The sequence below is a fragment of the Gorilla gorilla genome, chromosome 1, assembly GCF_029281585.2.
Source record: "Gorilla gorilla gorilla isolate KB3781 chromosome 1, NHGRI_mGorGor1-v2.1_pri, whole genome shotgun sequence".
Lineage (NCBI taxonomy): Eukaryota > Metazoa > Chordata > Mammalia > Primates > Hominidae > Gorilla > Gorilla gorilla.
Genome location: NC_073224.2, coordinates 186776402 through 186798029, shown reverse-complemented (window position 1 = coordinate 186798029; position 21628 = coordinate 186776402). Strand labels below are relative to the sequence as shown.

The following is a 21628-nucleotide window of genomic DNA, read 5'->3' as shown; positions in this document are numbered from 1 at the left end:
TCTCCTGCCTAAGCCTCCTGAGTAGCTGGGATTACAGGTGCATGCCACCATGCCTGGCTAATTTTTGTATTTTTAGTAGTGACAGGGTTTCACCATGTTGGTCAGGCTGGTCTTGAACTCCTGTTCTCAGGTGATTGGCCTGCCTCAGCCTCCCAAAGTGCTGGGATTACAGGCGTGAGCCACAGCGCCCAGCCAGGAAAAAGCTTTAATTGACTCAGTTCTGCATTGCTGGGAAGGCCTCAGGAAACTTAATCATGGCAGAAGGCAAAGGAGAAGCAGGCACCTTCTTCACAGGGTGGCAGGAAGAAGTGCCAAGCAAGGGGGGAAAGCCCCTTATAAAACCATTAGATCTCGTGAGAAATCACTCACTGTCACAAGAACAGCATGGGAGTAACCACCCCCATTTCAGGAATTTTCCCTATAGTGACTCTGTTGGGGTATAGAGATATCAGAGAGAGAGAGAGAAAGCACGCTTGCAGATCAGCTGCAGATGAACTGACTGTCCGTGTGAGGGACATGGCTGAATTCTTAGAGTGCTGTGATGGTTAATTTTATATGTCAGCTTGGCTGGGCCATGGTGCCTAGATCTTTGGTTAAACATTCTAACATTTTTCTGGATGTTTCTGTTAAAGTGTTTTTTGGAAGACATTAACATTTAAATGGGCGGATTTTGAGTCAACCAGATTGCCTTCCATGACGTGGGCGAGTGTCATCTAATAAGCTGAAGAACAAAGACTGACCTCCCCTAAGCAAGAAGAATGATGCCAGCAGGCTGACTGTGGGCTCGATCTGCAGCTCTTCCCTGGGTCTCCAGCTGCTGGCCTGTCCTGCAGACTTTGGACTTGCACCTCCACAATCACATGAGCCAATTCCTTAAAATAGACCTCTCTTTTTCTAGGTATAGATACACATCCTGTTGGCTCTGTTCCCCTGCCAAGATGGGAGCCAATCAATTCCAGCAGAATGTGTGGGGCCTCATTCGAATGAATGTTTGTGCCCTCTTGGCAGACATGGCGAATTATTCAAGAGCAGGAAGCCAGTTCAGGATGGAGCAAAGTGTTATCCTTGACTTCTTCCTCTAGCTTCCGTCCCCATCAATCTGTGTAGTGGCCAACCCTTCCCACTTCCCACATTTACTCTCTCTCTTACTGCTACTCCTTAATCCGAGCCATCCATGGAAATCCCCAGCCGATAGCATGGGACACTTGACGGTCTAACTCTTAGCATTCATCCCTCTCGTTCCCAGCATTTTCTCTATGCATCAGGCATGCAAACCCTTCCCCACTACTTGTAGAGCCCATGCTCCTTTATACCTCTTGTATTTCATTCACCAAAAATCTCTAATAAGGGCTGACTGTGTACAACCCTGTGCTAAGGGCGGAACACGCGGTCCCAGGTTTTAAAGAGCTCAGAATCTAAGGGAAAGAGAGGCTTGGAAACGGATTAAGTGCAACCACGTCCTGGCTACAGAGGGGAGGAAAGAAGCCCTGGTGAAGGCTCTTTGCAGAGGGAGGGAACGTCTTTATTTTATGCATGTTCTTCCCTTTGCTACCTTGCGCCTCTTCACCAGGAAACATCTCATCCTGCAGCTGAATACCGTCTCCCTACTCAGTGGTATCTACTGCCACCTCCATGCTCTGTCCAGAGCTAGTTCATTGTTCCCTTCCCAGTGCTCCTTCATATTTTCTATTTACTACTTTCTTCCTTTATTACATCAAGTAATACTACCATATACTGCTCCTCTAGCATTTGCCCTGTGCTGCGCATGTGCTCGCCCTGCAACCACCTTTGGGGCAGGTACTATCGTATCATATCGTATCATCATTGGCTCAGGGTGTAAGTATCTTGCTTAGTAACACATGGCTCGTGAAATTAGTCATTTCATAATCTCAAGTTGCTGAGCACTTGTCTGGCACAGAGTAGAGAGCAAATATTTGTCTAATGGAAGTGTGTTTGTGAAAATGCTGGGCTGTGTAAGCTAAACAGAACGGAATAAAATCAGCTAGAGGGGTTTGCCAGGGAAGACTTCAAAAGCAGAGGGCATTTGTTTCTCTCTTGCCACCACTAATGTTTCTCAGTGTCTGGGGCGAGAGCCAGGAGAGAGAAGCCAGGTAGTCCCATCGTTGGAAAAGGCCACAGCGCCTTGCTGCCACCCACTGACAGCAGCATGGAGCTCTGCAGTTCCGGGACTGCCTGTGCAGGGGGCCATCCCTGGTACCATGCCCCTCTCCCTTCTGTGTGCCAGCTGGGCTGTCTCCCTTTCCTGGCCAGGGCTGTCCCTGCTGAATGCCAAACATCTGCAGACAGGGTTTGCAAACAGCTGGTTCAAAGTTCTGAGCTTTTGTGATCTCATCCAAGTGCCTGGCTATGAGGAACAGGCTTATTTTCCTGGGCTACCAGCACTGGAGTGGTGGAAATTACATTAGACTTGGATTCAGAGGCCTGCATTTGATTCTGAGCCCTGCCACTTTACAGCTAAACAAATGATACTGAACCTCTGTTTCCTTCGCTGTAAAATGGAAATGATGATCATTCCTACCTCATAGGGTTGTTAGGGGAGTAAGACAATAGACATGGGGCATGCTTGTAACTGTGTTCTGCTGAAACATGTGAGAGAGTGTCAATAATTAAAAGAAGCAAGAGTTCCTCAAGTCACAGTCATGCCAAGATGTCTAGACAATCCCTTTAGTTTATCTCAGTTCATTATTGAGATGCGAGGTCTACATAGCAGGGAAATTAATTGTTGCACTGAATGGACCAGATTTAGTTATTCATTGAGGTGGACTGACACCTTGGGACTAGCACAGCATCTGGAGGCGGAAACTCTGGAAATGAATCCCCAAGTGCTGTTTGTGTAATCTAAGCATCATTTCTTCAGTTCTAAAATTGGGGCCATAATCTCCACATTGTACATGCCCTTGGACCCAGCAATCTTGCTCTTGGATTATATCCCAGAAGGCGTGTACGGTGATGTGTAGAAGGATATTCGTCGTGGTGGTGTTTGTGGTAGCAGACAGGAGAGATATTGGAGGTTTTCACCACCAGGGAACGGATAAGTCAACCACAGTGGATGCGCCTGAATTCCAGACAGCAGGCAGAAGCAATGGACTAGATGTACACAGAGCAGCATGGAGAATTCTTCAAAACAGTGTTGGGTAGGCTGGGCATGGTGGCTCACGCCTGTAATCCCAGCACTTTGGGAGGCCAAGGCGGGTGGATCATGAGGTCAGGAGATCAAGACCATCCTGGCTAACATGGTGAAAACCCGTCTCTACTAAAAAAAATACAAAAAAAAAAAAAAAAATTAGCCAGACGTGGTTGCGGACACCTGTAGTCCCTGCTACTTGGGAGGCTGAGGCAGGAGAATGGCATGAACCTGGGAGGCAGAGCTTGCAGTGAGCCAAGATCGCACCACTCCACTCCAGCCTGGGCAACAGAGCAAGACTCCATCTCGAAAGAAAAAAAAAGTCACCTAATTAGAACAAAAGACACTCCTATCACCCAGAAAATTCCAAGAGATTAGGAGTTTTGTGTCAGAAACTGGGGTCAAAGACAAAATATTAGAACAAAAGATGTACCTAGCACTCTCATTGCAGATTACAAGTGTTTTAGGAGCTCTGTGTCAGGAACCATGGATGAGGAACAAAAAAAATTCTTATTATAAATCATAATATTGGGGGTATAGAGTAAAACAAGAAAAGAGAAGAGCATTGCATAGATCAGTGATAATAGTAGACTGTTAACCTAGATGTATAACCAACTCAGTTTCCTGCAGCAGAAAATGTTTTAAATGTCTATCCTGAGGTGTTGTAAGAATTAGACATAATATTCATAAAGGTTCCTGACACAGTGCTTGGCCCATGAGAGATGCTGCAGAAATGGAAGCTCCTTTTATCATTCTCTCATTAATCAAATAATGTACCAAGTGCCCACTTTGTGCAGGACGCTGTGCAAAGATCCATGGGAGAGACAAAGACTGGGTGTCTCTCAGGAACTTGAGCATAGCAGATGGGACAGAATGGCAATGGGAGGGGAGAACCCTCATCTGAAGCTGCAGAGATGACACTATCAGACCTCCTCAGCTTCCAAATTGAGGCTGAAAGAAGTGACTTGCTCAAGGTCACACAGCCAGTTAGGGGCTGAGCTAAGGGCAACTGTCTAGGTCTCCAGGGCCTTTTCAGAGCATCACCCAAGCCAGTGTGGCTGGTGGGGTGACTCAGATTCTTGACTTCACCGCACAAAAGAATTTGAGGGTGGGTCCAAAGTAAGAGTAGGCAAAGAAGTTTATTGCAGAGTGAAAGTACACTCTCAGAGGCAGAGTGGGCTGCTCAGAGGCAGAGACAGCCCCCAGTGTCCCAAGGGAATTCCCTTTATGAGAGCTGTACATACATATGCATGAAATACTGGTGAGGTGAAGTGCAAAGGCTGACCTATGGTTGGTGTATGCACTCAGCATCTACATGCTTTCACATGCATTGCATGTTATCACTAGCATAGAAAATCACCCAGAGGTGTGTTTATTAAAATGAGGAAAAATCACTAAGTTAAACCTTGAGCCTAGCTGCTCATATGAGACCCAGGAGAAGTCCTTAGTCCACCCCCACAAGCCAGGAATTTGTAGCTAATAGCTTCTTGGGGTTTTAGTGCTGATTGGCTAGAGATTGGGGAAGCTGCATCACATCATGAACAATGGGTTTTTGTTCTCTTTCTCAGGTGGTACTAGGTATCAGGAACTTGTAGCCATCTGGCGGTCTGCCGGTAGCCTGTAGGACTGCTTACAGGTAGGTGCTGATGCACAAGGGGGGCCTGCTTTGAAAGGAGCCCACGGGGCTTCACACCAGGGGACAAGTCAGTGTGGCCTCCTCACCTTCCTTATCCTGCCTCACCAATACATCTGAATCCAAGCGAGTGGAAGGCTGGTACCTCCTGTCTCACCTTCTGCTCTGACAATCCTCCCTCACACTCCTCTTTGGTTTACCCATTCACCCATGTGCATGTGTGCAACGGAGAAATAAATTAGGAGATTGTTTTAAAAATGCAATTTGGTAGCTAAAATCTTTCTGAATAGGGGGTCCATGGGAAAAAAGTGAAAAGGTTCTGAACCCTGGCAGAGATGAAGCTCTAAGGAGCAAACCTCCTTGGGATGGTTAACTTTACATGTCAACTTGACTGGGCCATGGGGTGTCCAGATAGTTGGCTTACTTCTGGGTGCATCTGTGAGGGTGCTTCCAGATGATGTTGGTGTTTGAATTGGTGGCTGAGTAAAGCAGACAGCCCTCCCCAGTGTGGGTGGCACCATCCAATCTGTCAGGGGCCTGAATAGAACAAACAGGCAGAGGAAGGCTGAGTTTGTCCTCTGCCTGGATGCCTGAGTTGCAACATTTGTCTTCTCCTGCTCTCAGACTGGGACCATAGGCTCCCCTGGTCCTTAGGCCTTCAGACTTGGACTGAACGACACCACTGACTTTCCCAGGTCTCCAGCTTGCAGATGGCAGGAAGAGGTTCTTCCCAGCCTCCACAGTCATGTAAGCCAATTCCTTACAATAAATGTCTTCATATCTACACATCCTATTGCTTCTGTTTCTCTGGAGAAGCCTGACTAATACATTCCTGTTCTCCCTTTTCCAGGCCTGCCCAGCTGCTTTAGTGATTCCGGGTCAGAGTCTTGCAATCAGAAGCAACTCCCACCCTCAGCCCTCAAAATGGGCCATCTCAAATCTTACTAGCCAATGGCACTCCAAGGAGAGGGAGGAGCAGTGTCCCTGTAAGCCCCTTCCAGCCTTTATCATCCTTTTACTTGTCCCTAAAATATCCTATTCCCCAAAGATGGCAAGAGCGCCTCCCGAGAAGGAGGAGCAAGGGCGTCTCCATGGAGCCCCGCTCTCTGAGCTCTGACTGGGGATGGGGGAAGGAGAGAACTCTGGGTCTGGCTCACGGGGTGCCATGTGTCAGGCAGCAGGTCCTTGTGAAGTCTCCAGAGATGTGAGGAGTTGGTCATAACAGCCCAGGGAAGGAGAGGTGGACGTGGCAAAGGGGAGAGACAGGTCCCCAAAGGCTTTGCCAACATCTTGCCAGCCTTGATTCACCAGAGCTATAATGGCCTTTCCTACCATTTCAGAAAAACCCAAAACTTTCCCCACAGAGTTCAAAATGGGATTGGCAAGGAGCTGAATACCATATTGGTTTTCTGAGATGAGCACAGTCAGCACACTAGCTCCGAGTCAGAAAGGACAAGACAGGAGGGCGAGACAATTCTCTAAGTGATGGAAACCTTCCCTGTCTGGAAGTTTGGCTCAGCTATGAGCTGGGTTAATGTGGCTGCAGAAGGGAAGCATGGCTCATGCCCAGCCAGCAGGGACACTGTCCCATAGCTGCGCTCAGCCCTCATAGACTGGCTCCATTTACCTCTCACGCAGCACCCCATGAGCTGAGGGCGGTTCTGTGGCCATGTTACACATAAGGAAATAGGATGCAGAGCTGATGACTTGCCCAAGATCACACTACTGGGGAGTGGTGGAATTAGAATTTGAACCCAGATTGCCTAGCCCATTAGCCTAACCACTAATCAAAGCAGCAGCTCAACTGTAGCCGAGTCATTAGGAATCTCCCAGCTTATGGCTGAGAAAGCAAGAAAAATGAATCTTTACCATGCAGGGCTGGAGTCAAAGTGCACGTCATTCAGTGCACGTTTCTTCTGAAGAATATTTCTTATGGAAATGCATTCTGCGGGGGCACAATGGCTCATGCCTGTAATCCCAGCACTTTGGGAGGCTGAGGTGGGCGGATCACTTGAGCCCAGAAGTTTGAGACCAGCCTGGGCAAATTAAGGAGACCTTGTCTCTACAAAAAATTAAAAAATTAGCCCAGCATGGTGGCATGTGCCTGTGGACCTAGGTACTCAGGAGGCTGAGGTGGGAGGGTCACTTGAGCCTGGGAAGTCGAGGCTGCAGTGAGCCGTGATCGCACCACAGCACTCCAGCCTGGGTAACAGAGTGAGACCCCGTCCCCTCCCCTGACAAAAAGAAGAGATAAATATATTCTAGGGAAACATCAATCTATAACCATAATTCCTATATTCTCAGTATCATCTCTTATTTTTTGGGGGGCTGCCTGCTCATTGAACAGCAGAGCATGGCATGGGGTTTCATCACATCCAACATACAACCTCCCTTCCATCCTAACTGATTTTCCACAGTGTTTCTCAGCACTGTCTTAGAACTACCGCTTATGGAATGTATGAATGACATTATTACAAGATATTTAAAGAGATTTAAAAGTATAAAACCTGAATAAAAGCCACCACAATCACTTGGTGTGTGCAAACAACACCCCGGTTCAGACATCACTGACAGGACGTGTCGGGGATTTCACCTTACCGGCTAAAGTGGCGCCACCGTGTGGCAAGAATGTAAACGCTATTTGCAATGGACTTGGATAGGCAGCTTCGAAATTACGTGAGCCTTAGTTCTTTTTATTTAATTGGTGAGAGTTGCATTATTCCAAAGTTGTAGGCATCAAGTCAGACTTTATTAGTATCGCGTGTCACACGATTTCTAATTCCTATCATTTAAATTGGGCCGATAGGGACCCCTCCATGCCGTGTGGTGAGCGCTGGGATTTGGGCATGTTCTGGGCATCTGGACATGACAGGGCCTAGAGGAGGAGGTAAAGTGTAGGGAGGCTCCCAGAGGAGGTGACCTGTGAGTCCGATTTTGAGAGTTTTCCAAAGGAACGCACAGAAGTGGACAGCAGAGAAAAGGGAGGACGATGTTCCAGGCACAGAGAGCAGAGTAGAGAATGCCAAAACATCACAGAACGACATGAGGTATTGGTGAAAGGTTGGGTGTTTAGCTGTTGTTTTGATTGGTAGTTAGGCTCATGGACTAGGGAGTAAGACAGTCTGGGTTCAGATTCTATTCCATCACTTCCCAGTAGTGTGATCTTGGGCAAGTCATCAGCTCTGCATCTTATTTCCTTATGTCTTGAGAGGGGAGTGGAAGTGGAACTGGGGCTAGAGAGGAGGGTCAGGGCCGGGTGGAAAATGCCATACGTGCCATGAGAAGGAGCCTTTCTCCTGCAGGGGTGGAGGTCACTGAAGGACAGGCAGGTCTGTGTTTAGACAGATTACCAGTAGCAGGGTGGATGTTGGACTAGAAGAGAGAAGAAACCACAAACAGGGGAACTAGTTAGCAGACTGTTGAAGAAGTCTCCCATCCCTTCATGAATTCTACAAATACTGAATGCCCACACTGTGCCAGCGACTGTTCTGGGCATTAGAGATCTATAAGACAACAAAATAAAGACTGCTGCCCTCTGGGAGCCTACACTTTACTAGGGGGAGACAGGCAACAAACACATAAATAATATGATATATAGTGTTTCAGATAATATGAAAAGCAATGGGAAAAAAATAAAGCAGGGAAGGAGGATAGAGAACGTGGGCAGGGTTGCAATTTTAGATAAGGGGATCAGCGAAGGCCCTGGTGAGAAAAGGATTAAAAGGCCTAAAGGGAGTGAGGGAGGAAAGCACTCCAGGTCCCAGGGAAAGCCTTCCAGGCAGAGAGAACAGCAAAGGCAGAGGCTGAGGTCAGAGCGTTCCTGGTGAGATCTTGGAAAAGCAAGGAGGCCAGTGTGGCTGGAGCAGAATCAAGGCAGGCAGGCAGGGTGGGGGCCAGGGGCAACATCAGAGACAGGCGAAGGGGCAAACTGTGTAGGGTGGGGTTGGCAAAGCTTATCTGTAAAGGGCCGGACAGTAAACATAATATTTCAGACTTTGTGCACCACGTGGTCTCTCTTGCAACTGCTGAACTCTGCCCTTGTAGTGTGAAAACAGCCACAGACCAAATGTAAAAGAATAAACATGGCTGTTTCAACAAAACTTTACTTACAAAAATGGGTGATGGGTCAGAATGGCCTGCAAACCATAGTTTGTCAACCCTGGTGTAGGACATTAGAGACACTGAAGGTCTTAGTTTTACTTGAATAAGATGGAGAGCTATCACAGGGTTTTGAGTAAAGAAGGAGCACAATGTAACTGATGTTGCGTTCAGATCATTCTGGCTGCTGTGTGAGAATAGACTGCATGGGGGTCTGGGATGGAAGTAGGGAGACCAACTCTATTATTTATTCTCTGAGTGACCTAGGGCAAGTCATACAGCCTCCCTGGCCTTCAGTTTCCCCTTTTGTGAATTGGGGTAATAGTGTAATGATACCTAGCTTATGGAGCGGTTGTGAAGAGTAAATGAATCAACATATGCAAAGCACATGGGAAGTGCCTGGCACGCAGTAAGCACTATATATGGTAGCCATTTTTATTAATGCAGTCATTTAGACAAGATACAGTGATGGCATGAACCAGGTTATGCTGGTAGAAGTAATAAAAAGTGATCTGATTCTGGACATATTTTGAAGGTAGAGCAAACAGAATTTTCAGATGATTTGTATACAGGGTGGAGAGAAAGAGAGAAATTAAGGAAGATTTTAACTTTTTTGTCTGAGTAACTGAAAAATGGAGTTGTTCTTTACCTAGAAGAGAAAAGCCGTGGGAAGAATGAGTTTTCAGGGGATCATGAAGAATTCAATGTTAGACAGTAGGATCTGCAAGCCTCATTCAGAGGAGAGCTCATTGAAAGTTAAGGAGATGAGAAAGAACCAACAAAGATAATGGAAATGAGGCAGACAGCGAGGTAGGCAGAAAACCAGAAGGACGTGGCATCCTGGAGTTCAAGGGAGGAAGGCACTGGAAGGAGGGAGGTGTGCATCAAATTTTGATAGGTCAGGTAAGCTGAGGATAAGAATCACTGGGTTTAGCAACGTAGAAGACTGGAGCAGTTTTGGTGGAGTGGTGGGTGTGCAAGCCTGAGGGAGCAGGTTTAACAGAGAATGGAAACTGAGTGTTTGCAGACAGCAAGTAGAAACAGCTGTTGAGGAAAATTGGCTGAAAGGGTAAGATGGGAAATGAGGCCATAACTGGGGCAAGCCATGAGGTCCAGACAGAGATGACAAGCGATAATGGAGCAATAGATATCAAGGGCCTTGGAAGATGGGATGAGACGAGTCCAAAGGCATTTCTGATGAAGAGGACCTGGAGACTGTCGAGGTGTGTGGAGTGAGGGAGAAGTCTAGGCTGGCTCCCGGGTTCCTGGCGTGCATAACTGAGGGGGTTGTTGGGAGCAGCATTCCTTCTCTGTGCTTTGGTAGCATCTTAGGCATGCTGCTATTGCTGCATACATTGCACTGTCATATAATTGTTTATGAGTCTGCCTGCTATTTGAAGACTGTGCCATGTTCCATATTTATCTCTGTGCAACTGGTGTAGAGTGAGTGCTTGGAAGCGAAGCAGCAGCTCCGGGAAGGCCGCAGTTTCAGTGGTCTGGTCTTGACAAGACAGCGATTTATTTCTTCCATGCCCCATGATACAGCATATTTCTCCTGTTCTGTCTACATCTCTGTAGGGTCCAGCCCTACATGGCCTGTGGGTTTTTCTCTTCGTGTGCGGAGATGAGAGATCGTAGAAATAAAGACACAAGGCAGAGATAGAAGAAAAGACAGCTGGGCCCAGGGGACCACAACCACCAAGGCGTGGAGATCGGTAGTGGCCCCTAATGCCTGGCTGTGCTGTTATTTATTGTATACAAGGCAAGAGGGCAGGGTAAGGACTGTGAGTCGTCTCCAATGATAGGTAAGGTCGCGCGAGTCACGTGGCCACAGGACAGGGAGCCTTTCCCTATTTGGTAGTCGAGGAAGAGAGAGATAGGACAGCTTACATCATTATTTCTTCTATGTATTTCTTGGAGAGATCGAAGACTTTAATACTTTCACTATTTCTGTTACTGCTATCTAGAAGGTGGAGCCAAGTGTACAGCGCAGAACATGAAAGTGGACCAGGAGCATGACCGCTGAAGCACAGCATCAGAAGGAGACGTTTAGGCCTCTGGATGGCTGTGGGCGGGCCTGACTAATGTCAGGCCTTCCACAAGAGGTGGTGGAGCAGAGTCTTCTCTAACTTCCCTGGGGAAAGGGAGACTTCCTTTCCCGGTCTGCTAAGTAACGGGTGCCTTCCCAGGCACTGGCGCTACCGCTAGACCAAGGAGCCCTCTAGTGGCCCTGTCTGGGCATAACAGAGGGCTCACACTTGTCTTCTGGTCACTTCTCACCATGTCCCTTCAGCTCCTATCTCTGTATGGCCTGGTTTTTCCTAGGTTATAATTGTAGAACAAAGATTATTATAATATTGGAATAAAGAGTAATGCTACAAACTAATGATTAATAATATTCATATATAATCATATCTATAATCTATTACTAGTATAACTATTCTTATTGTATATATTTTCTTTATTACACTGGAACAGCTTGTGCCCTTGGTCTCTTGCCTCGGCACCTGGATAGCTTGCCGCCCACACATCTCCACTGCCCTTCCTTTCCAGAGATTCCAATGGATTCTTATCTAAGATGCCATAACTCAACCACAGTTAATAGAGAAGTATGGTTGGCATTCCATCAGGATCCCAGAGCTGAGTATGACAACTAGGGCTACAACGCAACTGTTTCCAGTTGAGTTTCTGGAGCCCTGTTAGGTGTGGTTGTCTGGAATCTGAGCTGTTGCATCCCTATCCCCATATGAATGACCCTGACATCTTTTAGAAGTTGATTCAGTGGTGCCCTAACATTGGTGTGGCCCACTGATCCTCCATGCCCAGAATCTTCCCCATGGATGATTCCATTTTCTGCTTTTTAACACAAGCCAGCAATCCAAGCTCTAGGAAGACAAACTTTACACTGATGAAATGACTCAATACCTCTTGGTGCTGAGGAAGGGCTATTTTTATATTTCCAATGCTTTATGGACTGTTGTGAGGCCTCAGAAATCCAGGCTCCTCTGAAGTACATCCTCTTAGGCAACAGCCCCACCCACAGTCCCCTGTCCTACCTGACAATAAAAAACTGAGATGCATGGGCGAGGCTGAGGGAGAAGCTGGTGAGCAACGGCAACACGAGGCAGTGAAGAGAGGGGACTTGGGAACGTGGCAGTGAAAAAAGTCAGCCTGTGTCTCAGTGATGTGTGTGTGAGGGACCCAAACACTCAACCCAGATCACATTCTATGGGAAAGGTGAGGATTAAATGAAATGACATAGATACAGCGAAGAGTACAGGGTGGGCAGTTAGTAATTTTTAGCTGCCTTTTGTTTTACTATTTGAAATGTGCATTATAAATTACAAAGTGACAGATGCTAGTTGCTAGGATGAGGCAGGTACCAGTCCAATGTTCTAGACAAGTGTTTCTCAAACTCTAATGTACCTAAGAAACAGCTGCGGATCTTGTTGATCTGTGGATTCTGTTTCAGCGGGTCTAGGATGATGTCTGAGATCCTACAGGTCTAACAAGCTCCCAGGTGATTCCAATTCATTGAACTCTTTGAATAGCAAAGGTCTAGAACAGCGGTCTTACCCAGGCTACACATTCAAATGATCTAGTGAGATTTATAAAGTATGGGCTTTCTGCTCTTGCACTCCATCTACTGAATCAGAATTTCCAGTGGTGGAGCTTAGACATTTACAGTTTTAGTAGGCAAGTCAGATGACTCTAGTGTTCAGCCAGGACTGAAGACCACTGGCCTAAGGCCCTGTATTCTTTCTAATTCTGTTCTCCAGCTAATTCTGATTCATTCAATCAGTGATATTTGTTGCGCTTCTATTCTCTGCCAGGCAGTGAATTTGGCAAGAAGAACAAACAAAAAAACCAGCAATGACAGTGCATATGCTAAATTTTGGGCAGAGGATGCCTTGCATGGGAGCCCAGGACAGTGGGTGTGGTGATTTAGCCATCTTGATTGGTCACAGGCAAGGAAGGCTTCTCTGTGGGAGGTGAGGGTAGGACTGAGTTTAAAGAAGGAATAGAACCAAGTTAGAACAATAGGAAGAGCCGTAAAATAACATAACATGCTGGAAAAGACTTGAGTTCACTCAAGGGAAGGGTAAGTAACTAGGCTGGAGAAGACATTAGGAAGAAGATCATGATGGGGTGCTAAGTTAGGAGTTTGACTTTCATCCTGAATGCTAGGATTTTAAGAAGACTGAATGTTGGAAAATAGCAAACACAAAACAAACATTCAGCCTCAACATTATCATTTTGATGTTACTATTATTATTATTACCAGTTTGTGTTTTAGAGATATTATACTGACAACAGGATGGAGAATTGGCTACAGGAGACCTAGGCTAGAGACAGGGAAAGTGGTAACCCAGTCAAGGGATGAGACAGATATGAAGGAGGTAGATTTGGCAGGACTTGAAAGACATGGTTCTTGCAATAATTTAAACATTCCCATGTGCGCATAGAAGTTTGCAAATTCCTTTCATATGACAAACTTGAGAAGGAGTCAGCATAAGCATTAGTCCAATTTTACTAATAAACGAAACTGAGACTTAGAAATGAACTGACTTATTTACGGTCACATGACAAGTGTGTGAGCAATTCTGGTTTATCTGACTCAACACCAGGCATTCCTTTTGCTGTGTTGGGCCACCTCCTATAAGGTAGACATCCTATATGAACACTGGGAAGGGTGGGGTAACCCCTCCTGGTTGGCATGTGGGGTGTATTGGTGTGGCCTTAAAGGGACCCTGAGGCCGGGCGCGGTGGCTCATCCCTATAATCCCAGCACTTTGGGAGTCTGAAGTAGATGTACTGCCTGAGCTCATGAGTTTGAGACCAGCCTGGGCAATATGGCAAAACCCCGTCTCTACCAAAAATACAAAAAATTAGCTGGGTGTGGTGGCACGCACCTGTGATCCAAGCTATAGAGGCTGAGGTGGGAGGATTGCTTGAGCCTGGGAGGTGGAGGTTGCAGTGTGCTGAGATTGGGCCACTGCACTCCAGCCTGCATGACAGAGTGAGAACCCTTCTCAAATAAATAAATACATACATTTAAAATAAATAAAGGGACCCTGAGTTCAACAACTCTGTTACCATTAACTCGACATTCCCAGATATGGAAATAGGGGCCAGAGTCTCAACACTGGAATTTTCAGACAGTTTTGAGAAGAATCCATCAAGGGCTCCCAGCTTTTCCCAGCACAATCTTAGAGCTGACAGGTTATGAAAGCAAAGTAGCAATGGAAGTACAGATACTGGAGCAGTTGGCAAGGGTAGGGGAAGTTATCCTGATTCATCCTTGCCTTTGTCTCTGTTTCAAAGGCATGTCCCTTTCTCCACTCATTCCCCTCATTTCCCTCTTCTCCATCAATTAATTTCCACCTCTCTCTAATCTCTGCCTTCCCCCTGGCTGCTCCTCTCAGGCTTCAAGTTTGCTCCAACCTCACTCATCCTTAAGGGACCACCTCATCTTAGTCCTGCCATATTCTCAAGCTACTGCCCTGCAGAGCTAATAAACAACGCCACCCACGCTTCACAGAGGAACGGGAAGGTTTAATCTGATTTTTACCTCTGTCGTCTCACTACTGTCTCTGATTATCTCAAGTTCAAAGTTGGCCTTCTGATTACTGGGACTCTCTTTGAGAACTGATAATGGCTTACAAATGGATTCCTTTACCACACTTTTGTTCATCTGATGTTTCATGGACTGTCTCTGTGTAAACTTAGTTATTTAATGTCTCATACTTTGGGGGATAGTGCATCAGTGAGGAATCTGTTTGGCTATTAACTTTGTCTTAAACATATAACATAGACAGAGATGATACACATCAAATGATTTGTCTCACAGGCAAAAAGGCAGGGGAAGGTACTTGTAGGCTAGAGCAGCAGCCCCTTTACACAATCGTCAGCATTCTAGGCCCCTCTGTCTTTTCACACTGTCACCTTTGGCATGTTGGTTTGCGGCCCAAAGGCTGCAAGATGGCAATGCATCTCCAAGCATCCTCCAGGTAGGCAGAAGCAAGAAGGGCAAAGTGGGAAAAACCGGGCCTTGCCAGCCAACTCTGCCACTCTCTATTGAGAAGACAAAAGCTTTCCTGGAGTCCACACCCAGTAGAATTCTGTGTCCATCACATTTCACACAGCCGCCTACAGCTGGAAGGTAGCTAAGGAGGAGTGTTTTGGATGGGCTGGGTCAGTCAACCAGCAGCATCGTTCACATATCCTCATATATATGGGGAAGACTTTGCTTATGGTTTAGCTGTGTGCAAAACAAGTTACAGTGACTGGTGTTTCAGATGTCAGGACCTGTATTAGGTGTAGCATAAATTCTGTCAAGTGAAGACTACCATCTCCCTTCTACAGATAAGGAAGCTGAAGAGCAGAGAGGTGGAATAACTTATTGAAGCTCATACAACCTGAAGAAAAGTATTTTTCTGTTAAAACAAACATACATTATGACATAAAACCAAAAAATCCTCACCAATTTTAGAGATAAAAATTAGTGACTGCACAGACATTCCATATGGCAGGGGCCACCAACCCCTGGGCTGCAGACCCCTGTCAGTGGTGTGTTAGGATCTGGGTCGCACAGCAGGAGGTGAGCCATGAGCCAGCATTACCTCCTGAGCTCCGCCTGCTGGTGCGAGCTCCTTATAAGAATCTAACTAATGCCTGATGACCTGAGGCAAAACAGTTTCATGCCGAAACCACCCCCACCCCCCACCCCCTGTCCATGGAAAAATTGTCCCTGGTGCCAAAAAGGTCGGGGACCACTGCCATATGGACTATGCCCTTGACTCTCCCAAACGAACATTTCCCCATTCCTCACTCGCTGGGAAAGTATGAGAAGCCCCAGCGGCCACCGTCACGTGGGGATAACAAGATATACACAAAAAAGTGAGCTTCCGCCGCAGGAATTCAGGCCTGATGCAGTCTGTGATGTGAGGATGTCTCAGGCACTGCCATGCAGATGAGTGGGAAATGAAGGGGACTGATGGGAAGTGCCCTGAGGTGACAGGAGGGAGCAGTTCCCGAGGGAGCCACAATGGTCAGGGAGGGCTTGGGGGATTGGCAGATAGAAGTGGGCCTTGAAAGGAAAATAAGAGTTGTACAAGCAAGAAGGAGATAGAAACGGTATTCCAGGTGATGAGAAAAGTATGCCCAAATTTTGGAAGCCAGAAAGAGTTTGGGATACTCCAGGGAGAGTGAAAAGACAGCCTGGCTAGGTAAATGGGTCCTGAAGGAGAGAAATGAGAGATCACTCTGGAAAGGAAGTCTGGGGCTGGTTCCTGAGGGAAGTCCCCTGAGATCCAACATCTTCTTCTGTTCTTTCTACCCACAGGTCAGGAATTACACAGATATTGTTTGCTCTGCAGACCTGAGCTGCCTCTTAAGGGTGCTGATTACACAGCCTTCTTCATCTCAGCCTACGTCCAGATGGATCACAGAATCCTCACTACAAGGGAGCTGGCCAGCCTGACCTGGAAGGTGGGGGCTTTCCTGCCATTGGTGCCTATTGCTTTGGGCTTGCATACTCAGTACAGGTTGACACCTAACTCTAATGCCACCTGCTATGCCAACAGGACCATCCAGAAACTCAACCAAGGCACCACGGACTGCTGGGGAAAGGTTCTTGCTGTTTTAAATAACATGTCCAGGCCGGGCACAATGGCTCACGCCAGTAATCCCAGCACTTTGGGAGGCCGAGGAAGGCGGATCACCCGAGCTCAAGAGTTCAAGACCAGCCTGGCCAACATGGTAAATCCTGTCTCTACTAAAAATACAAAAAAAAAAAAAATTAGCTGGGTTGGTGGCACACACCTGTAGTCCCAGCTACTCGGGAGGCTGAGGCATGAGAATCATTTGAACCTGGGTGGCAGAGGTTGCAGTGAGCCGAGATCACACCACTGCACTCCAGCCTGGGTGACAGACCAAGACTCCGTCTTAATAAAAAATAAATAAATAAATAACAAGTCCATCATCAGTTAGGCCCTGACCAAAAGGGCTAGGGGACATGAAGACAGATGGGGACGGGGGAAAAACAGGAGCAGATACCTCAGCTCAGGTCCTCATCCCCAGCTGGGTTCCCTTCTCCTCCAAGGAATCCTTTCCAGGAGTGGAGAAAGAGGCATCTCAGTCAGACAGCCAGGGTCCCTGGAGGCCAGACTTTTTCATCCTCTTTCATATGTGAAGAGGCTGAATAATCATCTTATCCCCCTGTATTAGCTCATTCTCACATTGCTATAAAGAACTACCTGAGACTGGGTAATTTATAAAGAAAAGAGATAGAGCCAGGCATGGTGGCTCATGCCTGTAATCAAAGCACTTTGGGAGGATGAGGTTGGCAGATCACCTGAGGTCAGGAGTTCGAGACCAGCCTGGCCAACATGGTGAAACCCAGTCTCTACTAAAAATACAAGAATTAGCCAGATGTGGTGGCCTGCGCCCGCAATCCCAGCTACTCAGAAGGCTTAGGCAGGAGAATCACTTGAATCTGGGAGGCAGAGGTTGCAGTGAGCCAAGATCCCACCACTGCACTCCAGCCTGGGCAAGACAGTGAGACCATATCAAAAAAAAAAAAGAAAAGAAAAGAAAAGAAAAAGAAAAAGAAAAAAAGAAAGGAAAGGAAAAAAGAAAAGAAAAGAGGTTTAATTGACTCATGGTTCCACAGGCTGTACAGGAAGCATGGCTGGGGAGGCCTCAGGAAACTTACAATCATGGCAGAAGATGAAGGGGAAGCAGGCATGTCTTACATGGCTGGAGGAGGAAGAAGAGAGAGTGAAGGAGGAGGTGCTACACACTTTAAACAACCAGATCTCATGAGAACTCACTCACTATCAAGAGAACAGCAAGGGGGAAATCTGCCCCCATGATCCAAACCGTATCACCTGCCTGTATTATCTCTGTGTGTGTGTGTGTGTGTGTGTGTGTGTGTGTGTGTGTGTGTGTGTGTGTGTGTGTGTGTGTGATGGGGTCTCACTCTGTCACCCAGGCTAGAGGAGCATGATCATAGCTCACTCACTGCAGCCTCAAATTTGAGGGATCCTCCTGGGCTGAAGCTATCCTCCTGCCTTAGCCTCCCAAGTAGCTAGGACTGTGCCTAGCTAAAATACCAAACTCTTGATTTCAGCTCCTTTTGTCATCATTTGTCCATTTCTTCTACAATCTTAAATTTTTTTGACTGGGGTTTCTATGTTGCTGAATTTGGTGACATTTTCACTAACCCAGAACACACACACACACACACACACACACACACACAGCCCCATTAAAGTTCTTTCCTTCAATGAAATTGGCAAAGGGGCATAAAGAAAACTGGAACCTAAGGACCCAGTGAGGAAGCAAAGTTCCACTTTCCACTGGAAACTGGTCTTTTACAATAATCCCATTGCACCTAGGAGCTGGACCAGGCTGTTATTTTAGAGTTTAAAAGTTGTCCTCCCTTTTTCTACCTGGCTACTGGCTTGGGGCTTTAGGTGGGTGAGGCCTACCTCCACAAGAAAAATCCACAGTGAAAATGGTGACAGTTGGAGGGTGCTGGAGTTGAGATTAGCCTTCCTCACTTCAGAAGAGCTAAATGCATACAGGAGTGCAACAGAAGTCAGGAATCTATTGCCAGAGGGGCCAGAGAGGGGCAAGGGCCCTCCTGCTCTAGGGCCCTTCCCCAGAAGATGTTAGCTATGGGTCAAGTCTCTACCTCCTCCCCAACCCCCATTCTCCATTGCATCCTTGGAACCAGGAGCCCAGAAACCTGCCAGCCCAGATGACCAGGACCATGTTTGAGATGCATAAATTTGGTCCTCTGGATCCTTCAAAAGTACACTGTATTTGTCACTCCCCGTAGACCCTCATGCAATAAGTTCTTCATGCTCTGTACATCGATTCTTTTTCTCCAGCAGTTCTGAGCAATGCTTCAAAAACGAAACATCAGATTCCTTGTAAAGTTAAAAGGAACAGATTTTTTTCCCACATACCATGAATTTCTCATTGATTGGTTTAGTTACAATATCTAATGTGTCCACAGGTATGTTTTAAAAGTTCCTTTATGGGGCAGGGAGAGCATTTTTTTAATACTCTGGTTTCACTTTTTTGCATTTAAATACCTTCTCACATACTCAATATTTATAAAAGGGTTAGAGTTCATTTTAACAAATCCCATTAAATAGGCAGGGCTTTTCAAGGTCTTGCCTATGAATTTCCTCATTTCAAGCACTATTTAGTCCAGGTAAGCTCCAATAGAACCTGAGAACTTGGGACTGCCAGGCCAACTCTAGGTACTAGTTCCTGACATTTCTTTGAATATTTGGGTGGTCACATTTGTTTTCTTTGGTCATACTTACCCAACTGGACCTCTTTTTTGTTGAAATGTGAACTCTACTGCTAGCCAGTTAAATAAAGTTCATTGTTTTTCAGAACTTTAATTTTGAAGATGAATATGACTTTAACCTGGCCATCATGTACTGCTTTTTCGTAGTTAATTCAAAACAGAGCAGAACTCTGGGGATTAGTTCAATAGAAACAATGTATTCTTCAGGATCTTTCTCTAAGTAGAGGAACTTTCTTGACCCTTACACAGCAATATATGGACTTTTTGGACTACCAGCTCATGGTTATTCTTAATGTGATCCAGACCCCAGGGCCATCCCCAGGAAAAGGAAGCAAAGCACCTCCCCACAGTAGGCCTGTGCTAGACACAGTGGACACACAGTGGAAACAAGGTCCCTACCCAAAGACCTCAAAATTTATTGTGAGAGATGAATCGGTAATTAAATAGCTGATTATTTTAAAAGCCCTAATACAGTTGTGTTTCATGTACATAACTGTAAATGAATGTAAAAAGTGCTGTAAAATCACAGTGGGAGGGATTCATTCTTGCAGTGAGGAAGAAGGATGAGGATTGAGGAAGACTTCAAAGAGGTGAGTTTTGAAATAGGGTTTGAACGACAAGTAAGAGTTTACTAGGCAGAGATGCATGGAAAGAACATTCCAGGCAGCAGAGACAGCTAAAATAAATAAATAAATAAGTCGCAGAGTAAGGAAAAGGATGAGAATGAGAAGTGGTTCAGTGTTACTACAGCATAGAGCAAGCTTGTCCAACCCACAGCTCAGGATGGCTTTGAATGAGGCCAACACAAATTAGTAAACTTTATTAAAGTATGAGATATTTTTACAATTTTGTTTTGTTTTGTTTTTGCTTATTAGCTATTGTTTTGTTTTGCTTATTAGTGTATTTTACGTGTGGCCCAAGACAATTCTTCTTCCAGTGTGGCTCAGGGAAGCCAAAAGATTGGACACCCCTGGCACAGAGTATTTTGGGGTGACATGATGGGAGCTGGAGAAGTAGGTAGGGGTCAGAATTCAGAAGGCCTTGGACACCAGCCTAAAGGCTTAGAGTTGCTCCCATTGGCCATGCACTCACCAAAGGTGTTCAAGTCCCTCTTTTGGCTGTTAGGTTGGATGGGCTCAATCTTTTGGCCCTCTGTCTCTAGAACAGAGCCGCTGCTTTTCTACTGGGCCCACTATTTCTTCCTGGTCCTCTGATCCCCTTAGCACTACACAGATCTCGATATTTGCCTCAGGTATCAAGGCTCTGAAAATGATCAGGATTTAGAGGAGATTGCTCATTTTCAGAAAGAGCTTTATATTCTCCCTCTGGCCTTATACACTACAGGCAAATGGCACCGATGTTTTGGAGTTGGGCCAGTTGGGCCTTTTCTCCCCTCAAGAGAGGAGGATTCGATATTCAGTGTTTCTGAATTTCATGCTTAGTTCTTAACCCATTTCCCATTTGCCCTAACAAATAAGTGCTGGCAGCAAGCTGCACTGTTTTTTTCTAAACGGGAAATGGGTTAAGCATTTATGATCACCACTGAATGTGTGCCAGAGCTGGTTAGTGATCTTCCTGTTCAATCCGAGGTCACCTAACTAGATAACAAAGAGCTGAAACTAAAAGTCCGGTCTCCTGACTCCCAATCCAGTACTCTTTCTGGTGTGCTCCAGCTTCTGGCTCTGCTTAGCCAATTATGGAACAGACAGAATGTACTTGGCTGCCCCAAACAGGGCTAAAGGGCAGTTCTGTTCCCAAAATGGAATTCTGTTGTGCCTCAAGCTAGGCAGCATAATTGTCTTTTGGTAACTCCCTGTCTTCTCCTGTAAAATGGGAGTAGAGCCTACTTAATCCTTCAGCTACTTCTAAGATCAGGGATTGGGGCGTGGTGGGCTGTTCTGCAGCTGTTTTGTGATGGATGAGGGATGATGGATCTATGTTCAAGTAGCGGAATCTTAGAGTCAGGAGTTGGAAGGAATCTTGGAGGTGGTCTGTGGTGACAGGAAGCCTCTTCCAATAGACTGAACACGGAAGACTTCCTAGAGCCGGAGGACAAGGGTTTCTTTCCTCTTAGCAGTGAGCTTCTTGTTTTTGGAAATGCTCAAGCCAAGAATGGATGTTCAAGCAGAGGGGATTCCGCTCGGAAGGGGCTTTCTGCACTGAAGTGGCGGCCAGAGGGAAACTCCAGGTTTCCAACTCCTGCACAAATCCTTTCTAATATCCATCCACTCGGGTGAGCTGGCAGGGCAGTAGCTGTGCAGGGTTCAGGGTCATTATATGTCAATGACCTTCAGCACGGATTACTAACAACAGTAACAACCGTTACCGTTTACTGCTTTCCTATTAAGCACCATGCACTGTGCATAACATGTTATTTTTATCTCATGTCTAGAATTTTGGGAGGTACTTTGAATCATTACGA

At 46.3% G+C, this 21628-nt stretch overlaps 1 long non-coding RNA gene across 4 annotated transcripts in view; it reads right to left on the bottom strand.

Annotated features, from left to right (window-relative positions):
• The window catches only part of LOC134757249 (uncharacterized), a 29964-nt gene that overhangs the window by 6397 nt on the left and 1939 nt on the right, over positions 1-21628 (bottom strand). The window contains exon 2 of one of the 4 annotated variants that reach the window (XR_010130993.1): positions 8051-8150. The exons of the other annotated variants lie outside the window; for them this stretch is intronic. This is a non-coding gene — a long non-coding RNA (uncharacterized lncRNA). The remainder of the gene's footprint in view (positions 1-8050; positions 8151-21628) is intronic. 4 annotated transcript variants of the gene reach the window in all.